The sequence below is a fragment of the Mus caroli genome, chromosome 8 (assembly GCF_900094665.2).
Source record: "Mus caroli chromosome 8, CAROLI_EIJ_v1.1, whole genome shotgun sequence".
Lineage (NCBI taxonomy): Eukaryota > Metazoa > Chordata > Mammalia > Rodentia > Muridae > Mus > Mus caroli.
In genome coordinates this window covers 99,137,698-99,152,111 of record NC_034577.1, presented here as the reverse complement: position 1 = coordinate 99,152,111, position 14,414 = coordinate 99,137,698, and positions in this window count along the sequence as shown.

Below are 14,414 nucleotides of genomic sequence, written 5' to 3'. Positions count from 1 at the left end.
AAAAAAAGGAAGGGAGGGAGGGAGGAAGAATCATTCTATTTCTAGCTTGGTTATCCATCCATTTCCACATTTGTTTATTTAATCACCAAGGGATAGGTAAGACAACTGCTTTGTGAGATTTCAGTGTCTTTGTTAATTACCTTTTCTTGTTTACTGGAAGCCTTTTTAAGTATTATGTGACTGTTGAAAACACTTTGAAAAAATGCGTTATTCCGATGCAGCCTTTGGTTCAGCATAATCCCTCACTGGTGGCAGCAATGTGTACTCTTCAGCTTTGAGCTGAGGTCAACTGTTTTGAAATGTGAGACACATGGAAAATCTTAGTGAATGAGAACAGAGGTGGGTTCATTGCTGTCTACCTTGTGATGAGTGTTGCCAGCAAAGAAGGTAAAGAGACTGCCAAACTCTTAGGCAGCTCACTCCTACCCACTTCCAGTTTCATCTAGTTCATGAAAAACAAAACAAAACAAAACGAAATGGTAAAAACATAAGGCATAATTTTGTCAATCAGTAAAAATAATAGTAGAGAGGTTGGAGAGATGGCTCAGTGGTTAAGACACTGGCTGTTCTTATAGAAAACTAGGGTACCATTCCCAGCACCCACATGGCAGCTTACAACCCTCTGAAACTCAAGTTCCAAGACACCTAACATCTTCTTCTGGCCTCTGAAAGCACTAGGGACATATTTGATCTGCATACACACATACAGGCAAATATGCACATAAAATGGAAGTAAATAAGCCTTTAAAAGTAATAATGGAAGATATGTCAATACAAGCAAAACTGAGTAATAGTTCATAGCTGAACTCAAGGAGACTCAAGTTCCCTTTACATGAGGAGCCCGTGGGAAGGAACGAGTAAGGCCTCCTCTAAGAGATATTAACCATGAAGTCTCTAAATACAAGGCTTGCCAGTGCATTCAAAGGGGGAATGCTATCAACAGACCCTGAGGATAAAAGCTAAAATGTGATGGACTCAGTTTATCATGTCCTCAGCCTTGTCCCAATATGAGGTCCTGCAGGAGTCCCTACCAGGTGGCTCCTGTTCTGAACACAAAGCTTCTACAGGCCATAGAAGCTGAGCCTCCCAACAACTGCACCATTACATCTAGGGCATTCTGATGACTCTTCCTTTACTGGTGATGCTTGTCCACACATGCAAAGACTACCAGAGCACCTGAGGTGGCCTCAGACTCCATTGTGTGCACACCCACAAGCACCCATACCCACACTCACTCATTTAGACACACATACACGGCAGGTAGATATATGTGTGACTGCCTGTCACAAAACTGTGGAGTGCTGCTTGCCATCAGGGGCCACTTTTGCAGACAACTGTTTACTATTTACAGTGAAATCCCTAGGAACCCACCAAAGGTAAGATCAATTATTCCATAAACAGAAATAATAACAGAGGCTCGCCCATCAACGCTGCAACTTTTGTTTATTCTACATTAAGGGTGTTAGCAGTGAGTATAAAGAACAAAAAGCAAAGGCATCATTTTCTTGGAAAGAAAAGACGAGCCTAATTCGGGGACTTTCCAGAAGGTAGGGTTTTAAATGGTATTTAACATTCCCGGTCTTGTAGGTACTAGAGCAAGTTTTCTGCATAATCCAGAGTCACAGGGTTTTTCTCTTTTCTTTTACGTTTCTTTTGGATTTTCCTTATGTAAATTATGTGTATGAGTATCTGAGTGCAGATGCCGGTGGAGACCAGAAGGGGGCACCATACTGCCCTGAAGCTGGAGTTACTGGCAGGTGTGAGCTATCCATAGTAGTGGGGACTGAATTCAAGTCTTATGGAAGAGTAAGGAGTGCTCTTAACTGCTGAGCCATCTCTCTAGCTCCTACCCTCCTTTTCTTTCTTTTCTTTTTCTTCTTCAGTTTTTTTTTTTTTTTTTTTTTTTTTTGTAATGAGATGATTGGTGTTCTTTCTGTGGGGACTAGATGGCAAGACCACACTATATAAGCCAGGATGGTCTCCAACCACGTAGCCAGGCTAGCTTACAATAGCAACCCTCCTGATTCAGCCTCCTATGTCACCATATCCAGTAATCAAGCCGTCTTCATGGGGACATAGCCATGCTGACTGACTGATGGCCTTGAAGAGAGTCTAAAAATGCACATTCCCAACACATTGCCAGGTAGTGTTGCTTCCTTAGCAGCATGTGTCTGTCAATAAAGTTTCATTTGAATAAGCCACACCCATTATTTACATGTTGTTTATGGGTATGTCCCACACAGTGCCAGAGTTCAGCCGCGATTCACCATGAAGATGAAAATGGTTGCTATTCGGCCCCTCACAGAAAAAGCAGTTGGCATCTGGTATAGATTCAAACTGGACACCTGGAAACTTGAGTGTGAAAAGACTTCTCTAACCTGATTCCCCATTTTCTACATGAAGAACCATGTCCATGCATTGAGGAATACCAGCCTAAAGTCTAGTCAGTGTCTCCATTGGCTAGTTCTGATCTCTAGAAAAAGATTCTCCCTAACCAATTCTCTCACTAAGGACTCCTTACATATCAGTCTTGCTTCAAGCTGACAGACCTGAATCTTGAGAGATAAGCAAAAGTCAAGCTTCAGCCATGATTTTCCTGGGATGGGATCAGGGGCTGGGGAAGAGAATATGGGGAGCACCTGGGTAAAGAAAGCCAATGTGAGCACAACCTGCATCCAAAGACCAGTGTGGACTTATAAAGACCCAACTCCCCTTTCCTAGATTGCAGTTACTCTAAATGAACCACTCAACTCCAAAGTTCCCAAAGGATTGGCTGTAGCCTCTGCTGTAGGCTCGGTTCTGTTCAGCATCTTCCCCCTAGATTGCAGTTACTCTAAATGAACCACTCAACTCCAAAGTTCCCAAAGGATTGGCTGTAGCCTCTGCTGTAGGCTCAGTTCTGTTCAGCATCTTCCCCTGCCCAACCCCACATCCTTCATCTTCTCAGTGGTCCTGATGCCAACCAAGTATACATCTCCAAATCTTCTGCACATAAATCTGCACAGCATACTCTCCCCAAAAAGCATAGCCTAAGACAGAGAACGCTCCAGAATGAATGGGAACTGAGAGTGGACAGCAGCTGCTGTCCTACCTGGGACACTTCATGGGAAACACATCTGCAGCCTACAACGTCCACGTGCATCATGGGTAACTGATGAGCTACCCACTCAGACCCACACACTTTCGGTTGTTAGTCAACTATAAACCAAGGAACAGGATGTATTGGAGATGATGGTCATATGATACTTAGGAACCATAGTTGTACGGACTTTATGCATACCAACTCATGTAATCTTTCCAGCAATCTATTAAGATGGTTTCTATTACTAGCTCATTTTCCAAAATGGAGAAGCTACCTAAAATCAGGTGACCTGCTCAAGATTAAATGGCTATTAAGAAGTAGGGTAATATACAGGTCTGTTCTAGGTGTCAAGTCGTATTATCGAGGATGATACCTGGTGAGCTGGTAGCATCTCTACCAAGCTGAAGCTGCTGATAGGCAGAGTCACCTGACAAAGCCTGTGTGGGTGTAGGAGGGAAGGAAAGGAGGAAGATAGGAATGCTGGGGAAAGTATCTTCTAGCTGGGAAGATCACCAGGAGCAAAGCCCAATGGGAAACATAGTGATGGGTGGCTGTGGAGCTGGGTCGGTCAAAGAGTGTTTGCTGCACAGCACGAGGACCTGAAGCCTTGAAGACCTAAGCTCATCCCTCGCCACCCTCATCAAGTTGAGAGTGGTTAGACATGCTTGGAATGCCAGCACAAGGGCGAGCTGGCCAGTCAGCCTAGTGTGATCGGTGAGACCCAGAGTTTCAGTGAGAGGCCCTGTCTTAAAACAAAACAAAACAAAAAACAATGTCTACAGCTTCTGAGGAATGACACCCAAGTGGTGTAATAAGCCTCCAAATGCATCAAATGCATGTGTACCCATATGTAAGCGAACGCGCACGCACACACACACACGCGCACACACGCGCACATACACACACACACACTCAAAATAGTTGTGGGAGAAAGTCCCAAGAAGATAGAAAGGGTAAACAGAGAAGAGGAGAGAGAAAGGCCGGCGTTTGGGCTCTAATCATACAGAACTGTGAGCCTGGAACAAATTATTGAACCCCTCCTCTGTTCCTGCACCTAAAGGGAGAAATAAAAACAAGCAACACTGCAGGAATGAAAGGGCTAGATGAGATTATACATACCAAGCGCTTCCAAGTCAGCATCTGGCATCTAGAAAGCAAAGCTCTACTTGATAGCCAGGACACTTCCTCAACCGTGACCAAAAGGAAAAAGAAAAACAGATCCTCTCTGCTAGAAATGTTTTTAAAACTTAATTTAATAATACATGCACATCATTTTTACAAGCCAAAGTCCTCCAAGGAATCAGCCTCCTGCCTCACCCGCCTCACGCTCAGGCTCCTTGCTTCCAGAGGGACCCGCTTTTAACTTCCGTGTTTGCTGCTTTTTCTGTTTATCTCTGTGCCTCTTTTTGTGATACTGTTATTTTGTTACACATCATCCTTTTGTGGTGGTGGGGATGCAGGCTGCGGGCAGCAGAGGTCAACACAAGGTGTCTTCAATTGCTCTCCATCTAGTTATGAGTCAGAGTCGCTTACTGAACTTGCAGTTTACCAGTTCAACTAGGCTGGCGGGCCAGCAACTCCAGGAATGTGCCTGTCTCTGTGTCCTCTGTGCTAGAGTAAGTCACTTCTGCACCCAACTTTCCCACCAGTGTTGGTGATCAATTGTAGCTCCTCATGTTTGCCAGGCAAACACTTAATCAACAGAGCCATCTCCCCCGATCTCATCTCCATGTTTCTGACTAGTCTGTTTTACTTATGGCTTTGTCTTATTTTACAACAGGGCTCCCTCTATACCTTATCTGTGCCTCCAGCATTTATCAATAGTCTTACCTTTGCTCTTGATGTTTTATGTCTCACCATTGACTATGAGCCTTCAAACCCTCTGCAAGCTCAAAGCTATGTGTATGTGTGTGTGTGTATATATATATATATATATATATATATATATATATATGTGGTGTGTGTATGTGTGTGTGTGTATGTGTGTGTACATATACATATACAGGAGACTATATATTATTGTGGCTACATAACAATTTTTGCTAAATTAGTTCTTGTTGTCTATAGTGTGTTATCCACACACAGGCCTTGTGGTTTATCACAAGTACAGTTCTTATTTTCACAACTCTTTGCTTTTCCAGGAATTAATACCAACTTGCTTTTTTTCCCTCTTCGTTTTCTGCGTATCATTTATCTATCAGTGATTCTCTGCCAAAGACATGGGTTTCCTATGAAAATGTTTAGATACATCACACAATTTAGAGTTTCTGTTATTGTAATAGTTTCCATTTCCTTAAAGACACAGGACATCAGACTTGTCTTCCCAAACTATTCTGGATTTCTATTTTAAACCCTCTACATGGCAGGGATCCTAAGGACTTCCTTTACCATCCTGAAAATACCAATTGCCTCTTTATTTTGGGTTTTCAATTATGCTTCCTGTATCTTTTTTTTTCTTTAATCTCTCGGTTGTTACAGGAAAGAGTCAGGATAGATAAATTCTAAACCAATGATTAGGCAATAGCTTGGGCACTGACTTCCACACTGGAAATGCTTTTTGACTCAATATTTAATATCTGCTTTCCTGGGCCTCTGCTGAGAACACCAGTGATGTTCCTGTTGCCACTGTTTTCCTCCCAGATGTTTGATCCCTGCTTGTATGAAATGCCCACTGTATTCCTGGCTATGTGGAGATTATGCCTCATCTTGAAAAGCAGTTCTAAGCAGTATCCTATATCTTATTTCATGTGTGTGGCATCTTCCTTGTCTGAAAAGTTTAATTTCGCTTGAGGTTCCCTTCTGGTTTTTGCACCATTTCTGTTTCACCCGAGTCCATCTCTCTTCCCCTTTGATTTTTGTCTCTATCATGATGGTAAATGGTTCCTGTTATGTCTGGAGAAGCTCTATTAATTCATATTTTTGCTGCAATCTTTATTTGGTGCTGTTGGTCTCTATACTTAGAGCAAGACTAAGTATTTGAGACCACAGCTAACATATCTACAGATTTTTTTTCTCTTGGGATTGGAAGCTTTATGGTGAGCCATGGAAATAACAGTTGAAGCAAGAAGGTCTCATCACTCAGTCTGTAGACAGGATTTAATGCACACAGCAGGGAACAACATCCTTCCCCCGGCTGTTTTGATCCCCCCTGTTCATCCTCTCCAGAGCTTTGAGTATCAGATTAATTTGGAGAAAGAGGTCTTCTCTTAGAAGTGGTTCTCAACCTATGGGCTGCAAGCTCTTTGAAGGGTTACATTATCAGATACCTGCATATCAAATGTTTTCATTACAGTTTATAATAGTAGCAACATTACAGATATGAAGTAGCAACAAAATAATTTAATGATTGGGGATCACCAACACATGAGGAACCATTCTGAAGGGCCACAGCATTAGGAAGGTTGAGAACCACTGGCTTAAAAGAATCAGATGATAGAGTCTAGATGATCGACTGCATTTTATGAAAGTTCCAACCAGTTGTCATATTCCTGACCTACCCTCAACCATATCCACACCCAAGGAGGCAGTCTTTGCCTCCAATAACCTAATTCTTCATGTCTCAGCCCCTGGAATTACTTCACTGCTTGGCATTCTATATTCAAGTGGCCACTTCCATCTTCAGATACTAAATGAGTTCCCATCAATTCAGTTGCTGTCTGGCCTCCAAATTCCTGTTGCTATCACATCCTCTCCCATATAGTCTTTATTATTTGGGATTTTTTGCTTTCTTTTCAACATGAACTGTCATGCCAGTACATCTGAGAGCTTGCAGAGACAAAGGCGTGTGCTCAGGGCGCCGTGTTTCTGTGTCACTTCTTCTCAGAGACACTTCCTGGTGAATCAGTTTCATCCTATTCTTTGGAGCATTTTCTCTTTGGAATGCTAGTAAATCATCATTGCTGGTTTATCCAGTGCAATATCAAAGGGAAAAGCAACTGAGCAATGTCAACCCTTCAATAAAGCCCAGGCCGTGTCGCAATGAAGATACACTCAGGAGTCTGGATGGATGGTGGGTGTAAGTACAGACCAGCCTCAGCAAGTAGCCTCCTGTGCCCCATTTTGGGTGGCTGACGGAAATTGATGACAACAATATCAGTTTTGATGCTCAGGATGGTCCAGGGACTGGCACGCTCTGTGGCTCTTGGTCTCGGCCTTTCTAACACCTTCACACCAGTGCTGCCAATTTAGCAAGCCCTGGCCTCATTTGGTATTCAGGCAGCATTTGTTTAGTCCTGGGAATGAAGGGGAATAAGTTTCACGTAGCTTCATCTTAATGAAAGTTTATTATGTTGTAAATCTGATGTAATTTCTAGGGCTTGCCGCTTTGCATGATGGATGCCTTATCTGGCCCAAGAATCATAAGAAGTGACTTCATAATATACTCACCACAAATCCCAACATTGGATAGACCTACTCTATAAATTTTCTGCTTAAATGCCGACACTATTTCCTTTAAAAGTGTGTGTGTGTGAGAGTGTGTGTGTGTGTGTATGTGTGTGTGTGTGTGTGTATACACTCTATACAATTTATATACCAGCCATGTCCCCCCAGGATACAAACTGCACAGTTCAAATGCTCCAAATGGAAGAGCTCATGGATGAATTGTTTGAAGAAATGTGTACTGGTCTGAAAGACAACTGGAGGCACACTAGGGGGATGTTGGATATATGATGCTGGGTCTTCAGAAGGCAGATACAAGCAGGTGTGACTCTCAGAGGGAAGAACTGAAACCCACTCCCCTGCCCACCATTCTCCTACTGAGCATCCTAGTCAACAGCCAAGGTCGACACTTCCTGGAAAGGGAAGGAGGTGGGAGAAGAAACTCATCAAGTTCTCCCTCGGGGTCACCAAGATAACAGCAGACAGTGGGACATGTGGGACATGTGTAGCATGGGTCCATGCAGGGACTCGGTGACCACAGACCTTTAAAGTAGACATAGTAGAGACAGAGGTGGGGGCAGGTGAAGGCCCGTGTTGCTAAGTGACTGTCTAAGACGTTCTGTCATCAAGTTCATTACTCTTTCTTGTTTTATGTGCATTTTGTACATTTGGCCGTAAGCCGCTCAAGAGGGAGAATCTTCGCACGCAATCTAAGTCAGGATTGAACTCAGTTTATAAAAATCACACCAGCAGCCAAGCACTCCAGTTTCGCAATCCACAAAGTAGGAATATGAGAAAACGAAAACTTAGCTTTGTGGCATACATGTCTTCAAAGAGCTACATAACCTGTCTGCTCACAAACACTCTGACATGGGAAATAAAAAGTGCTAGAAGGTACTTTAAACATTAGTGTTGTTTTTCCCCCCAGGGGAGGGATGTTTTGTTTTTTGTTTTTTTGTTTTTGTTTTTTATTGCTGCAACAGTGGGGGTGTGTGTCAAAATAGGGCCTGCAGAGCCAAGGTGGAGGCATCTTTGGATCATAGCAGAATGGTAGCTATGCCCCCATTTAAAGAGACAAAAAGAATCAAATAGACAGCAACAAACCAACCAGTGCCAGGTAAAAAGTGCAGAGTCAAAACCACATTCTAGCATCTGTGTTTCTGCAGCTTCTAATTTCTCCGTTTCCCTGTCTCTGTCTCTCACCCTTTCTAAAATGGACACTCAAGCCCTGGGGCTACATCACCACCGAGGTTTTATTATAAAATACATTTCAAAATAATGGTCGCAAGTCTCGGAAGCAGAGGAGAAGTAAACAAGGCCTCTTTCTCCGACTAAATGACGAATTAAAAGCAGAGCTCTGCTGTTCTGCCTCATCTATTATCACATTGCGCTCTTCCAGCCGGAGTTAAGGTTGGGTCAGCGCCTCCATTCATATACCCCTCTTTTCGAGGGTTTATAATTCAGCCATAAAAATTTGCTCCAGGCTGAAATTTTCCATGCAAAAGGCCTCATTGCAGGGCCAAACTTAGGGACAAATTGAAAGGAGACAGAAGTAGATTGACTATGCTGAGGCTTAAAAAAAAAAAAAAAATAGAAACAACAAAATGCCCTCACGGACATCGTATCATGCAAATTCAGAATGAGTCCTGAATTTTATGGAGACCTCAAACAGCAAAAGAAGATGAGAAAGTGAATTAGCATTTCATTGTTTGCTGTTTTGTTTCTCTTGCAGAAATCACCATAGGAAAACAGCAAAACTGGACATAGGTAGATACTAAGAACAAATTGACATACCATGCTTCGTATTTAGAGAATCCGATTGCAGAGTGTGTCTGTCCTGTGATAACTCTTTACAGTATGACTCAACAGTGGTAAACTATTAAAAGATGGGTGCTCATGGTCCTACCACATGACACCAAATCTGACCTGAAAAATTATGCGCATCATTTCTCCTCCCACTCGGCCCTCAAAAGATAGTCCACATAGCGCCCATCTTTATTCTAGTGTGCTAACTCCAGAGACCCTGGACACCTTCTGTGATATCATTCTGTCCTTGCACAAACTTAACCCGCAATATAATCTTGGTGACCCTATTCTGCACCAAAAGTTTGTTTCCCGGAGTGTTAAACCTCATTCAAGAGAAGAACAGACAACCAGTGATCTACAAGTTGAGCTGGCAAATGTCACACACCAACAATGTGCCACAGAAATTGTGACTTTCCTTTGCAAACTGGGAAAGCAATTTTTGCATCAACTTCTTCTGAGAGACAGTCAGTGCTGAAGGTGACCCATGATCTCCACAGGAAAAGAGCGGCTTCCAGAAAGGATCTTTTAGAGCTAATCTTCCATGCTTATGAGTATTTTCAACTGAGCCTGAAGGATTTCTGAGCTCTAGGACAAGTGTATTGGCTGGTAGTTCTCAACCCCAGAAAGCTTTAGAACTGTTCCATTCACAGATCTTCTGGCCCCTTAAGTTTGACATAGGCAGAGAATTTACATCCCTTTTAAAATATGTTTTCCTAAATTAAAACATTTTTTGTGGGTATGCCTATGTGGATATCTTCCTCTATGATCTACCTTATTCTCCTTAGCTGGTATCTGTCACTGAACCTATAGATTGCCACTTTCAACTGTTGGCTTACTGACTGCCAAGCCCCAGAAATGAACCTTCTGTGTGTAGACATGCGCACGTGCGCACACACACACCAGCACTGAGGTTAGAGGCATGTGTAGCCATATCCCAGCTTCTTACACAAATGCTGGATATCTAAACTAAGGCCCTCGTGCTCAGACAGCAAGTATTTTTACTCACTGAGCCATCTTCCCTTCCTGGGGATTCATACTTTCAACAAAACCCACTCTGGTGGTGTGCAGATCACGCTTGGGAGCTCCTTGCTTGCATCTTGCAAGTACCTGTTAGTGAGAACAAAAGAGTAGGTAGATGCTCTAAACAGTGTGAGATTCTAAATCATTGTCTTTTGTGGCTGGAGGGGGGTGCTTAGGAGGGGGGGGGGCTTTCAAAGCACCAGGCAGTCACTGGAGCTCCCAGAACCCTGGTAATGTGATCAGCATGCATTTAGCTTGCAAACCATCTCGTTTACAGATGGACAAATGCCAGGCGATAAATCAGTGGCAGGGCCCACATAAAAAAACCAAAATTCCAGGCTCCCTAATACCACCATCCAGGTGTGTGCTGACCTATGTCGGCCAATGGGCCATTCTTCATAATATTAAATAATAGCATGTGCTGCCTGCAGGTGATTTTGAGTGGCATCGTGATATATCCCATCGGCATCACAAAAGCAGATGGCTTTCATAGCCATAGATACTCAAGATCTACTCTATCTATGTACCCACCTTTATTTCAGGCCATTAAAGGGGGCCTCAAGAAATGTAACATCAATATGGGGTGGGGGGAAGGCTTCTCTTTCCTGGAGGAGAACAGGGGGTGACCATGTGAGCACAGTGCCATCTCAATAAAGCACGCCAAGAAAAATCCCACGGAAATATCTGGGCAGCAATAAACGTGATCTTATCTCAACACTGAAATGGAAAAAGGAGCTGGTCACCCTAAATCACAGAAGTAATGTGCGGTGGAAAAAGAAAAGGACAACTGTGGACAAACTCAGAGAAGAAAGTTTTATTAATTCTAAATATGCCTTTCCCCCACTGGGTTTACACTAGCATTCCCCCTAATGGGATCCAGATGTTCCGCCAGCCTGGAAGTAGCTACCTAGGAGAAAACAGTAGCTTGCCTCCTTTAAGTTAAAAGGGCGAAATCGTGGAGCTACAGGCTGATTTACAGTTTAGTTCAATCAGCGCCCACAGCACGGAGGGATGGAGAACTGTGGGCCGTGGATGAAGGCGAAAGCCCGTCTTGGAAAAGGCTGGCGGCTCAAGAGTTAATGCCAACCTTTCCTGTGAATGCAGCCCTCTGTGTAGTAGCTAATGAAGGTAATGAAATATGACATGTAGTTTGGCCCTTGACCATGGAGTGCACCCCCCGCCCCTCGGCGCTGCGAACAAAGCCAAAACAGATGTAGCGACTTCTGTATGGTTTGGGGTTGGCGTCTGTTACACAGACCAGGTGACCCGCACATTCCCAGAATGTTCACTTCTGACACACGCGGCATTATCTGAGAAGATGCTGCCTTTGTCTGTGAAGTGCGAAGGGGAAGCGAGAGACGGAGGGGTGCAGCTGAGGGGGTGGGGCAGGAGTGGGGACGGGGTGAGGGTGGAGGCTGAGCTTCCAGGGATGTTCAGCCAAACTCCTGCCCTCTGTGCCCTGGTTCTCCGTCACCCCATGCCTGCCTGATTTCTCCTCATTCACTGTGAACTGGAAAAACAACAACAACAACAAATTCTTTCTTGGAAGCAAGGGGGTAGCCTGGCAAATGTGGAATTTGCAGAAAAATCTCCTCCGTGCCTTTACTTCTCTCTCCAAAGCATGACGATGAATGAGACCCAGGGATGGAAACTAATTGCTGAAGCTACTTGGGCTGGTCACTGTAGTACAAGGACAGAGCAGCCAGCCACTCCTCAGCAAAGGCCGTCTGTATGTCCGTATTTCAGGTTCCCGTGCCGACCAAATGGCCCAAATGAAAACACACTTCTGGTGACTAAAACCATGGCGCTGGGCTCGGAGGAAATACTAATTATAGTTGTCATGCTGTCTGGCTTCTTCACCCTTGAGGACCACTGGATGAGGTGGTGGCTGTGTGATGTGCCCCCCCCCCCCCCCAGGGATCTTAAGTAATTTTTTTTTTAAAGAACATATCAACAAATCTTGGCCTAAATATAGCATCTTTGTTGGTTTCCCCCCACCCCCAAAGGGATCAGACCTTTGGCAAAGTTAGGGAGAAAGAGAGGAACAGGGAAGAAAAGAGGAGGGGGAGCCTTGGCAAGTGCGAGCCTGTTCCCAATGTTATTTATTATCTTCAGCAGACACTGACATGTGGCTTTTGAAAGCGGATACTGTACCTTTAACCTTGACTCCAAAAGCATGCTTAATCTGTGATGCAAACCGAGGTTCCAAACTGGAGAGCCTTGGGGTAGTGGCTGAGGGGGGGGGGAGGGGGGAGGGGGGNGTGGCTAGATTTATTTATGAGGTGCGTGGAAAATTTTGACATCACAAGCTATGGCCATTATTCACATGTTACATGACACAAGATTGGCCCTTTTAAAGCAGCAACATCACATAAAAATATGATTTTTGTCCTGTGACGGCAGGCTGATCATAGAGTGCTCACCTACCTACCCAATGAAATGTAATCTCTTTAGGTCAAAGGCCCCAAGGAAGTGATTCAACTGGGTGGCTCCAGTCCTCCATCAGACTTTAGGAAAACTAAATTCAGATGAGGCTCGATGAGAAACTCAAATTGTAGGAGGGTGTGGATGGATCGCTGAATGGAACGGAGAACATTCTGGAACAGCCCACAAGGCTATCACAGGGCCCTCTCAGTACAGCTCTCCACAGTTGCTCACTGATACAGGGAAGGAATTGGTGGGGACCCCAAGGCTCCCAATTTTACAAAGCACTCACTAAGATACACTTCAGCCCAAATCCCAACCATGCAAAGGCACACTGCTAATTAAGAAACCAAGAAAAAAAAATCAGGGATAGAGAATAAAAGACATTCAACACTTTCATGTGGCAAAGTCCCCTACTCAAAACCTTCTTCTTCCCATAATTGTATTTATGACACGTGGCAATCCTGGTGGAGGTATATGAAGCCCACTTTGCAGTCGAGACAACTAATGGTCTAAAACAATGGCTTATCCAGAGCTGGAGAGATGGCTCTGTGATTAAGAGCACTGGCTACTCTTACAGAGGAGCCAGATTCAGTTGCCAGTACCCACATGGCCACTCAATCTGTAACTCCAGTCCCAGGAGGATCTGCTGCCCTCTTCTGGCCTCTGCAGGCACTGCACATACATAGCACACATACATAAATACAGGCAAACTGAGGTCATAGATATGTAAGAGGCTTTGTAGGTTCTGAAGCTTCAGTTGTAACAGCTTTTAACATTTTCTCTTTATCTAATTATTCTGTCTCTCCCACGCACAGAGAAGCAGCTACCTCATTTAAACAGAGGTGGTGTGTGACCTGGAAGTCTCTGACGTCACACATCTCATATCTAAGCCTGTGCCTTACAAGTTAGACTAACACCAAGGTTCTTTAAGTCCAGTGTCTAGGTAAGGGAGGAAATACCTCTTCACAAAATAATAGCTTGGGACTAGAGAAATAGGTCACTCATTACAATGTGAGCCCTGAAAGATGGAAACCTGAGATAACCAATACCCAGGTCAAACGCCAGGTGTGCTTTCTCTAGCTTGCAATCCAGGACTAGAGAGGAGGAGAAGGGTGGAGTACTGGAGCTGGTGGCCAGCCAAGCCTAGTGACAAATTCCAGAGCAGTGAGAGACCCTGTCTCAAAATCCAAAGTGGAATAACACTGAGTCTGTTCTTGGGCATGCGAACACATGTCCCTCCTGCACCCATACCTACACATCCTCAAATTATATATATATATCCAGACTCTGAAATTCCTGCCTCCTTGTTCTGTTCACAAACACACCCAGGATAGATGCTTGCATTTCCATTAGTAACAGAGCAGCACGCTTCCAAAGAGCAACTTGATGATCGGGGTAGGTACTGGCTGGAGGACGCACACACTCAAGGATGAATGGCCTATGTGTCGTGAGCTGCTGCTCAAGGAGCAGCAGGAATGGGGAGAGGTCGCAGGCTCTGACCCAGTGGGGAGTCTGGAAGGCAGGTCATGTGTCCTGAGCATCTGGCTCTGATACACATGCCAAGGAAACTCAATCCAGAGTCCAAAAGATTTTTCACAACTTTGCTTTCTTTAGGAATGCAGAGCTTAAGCAAGGCCAGCTCATTCCCTTTATTTAAAGGATCTGTTAACTGCTAACTGCAAAGAAAGACAGGCTGCAG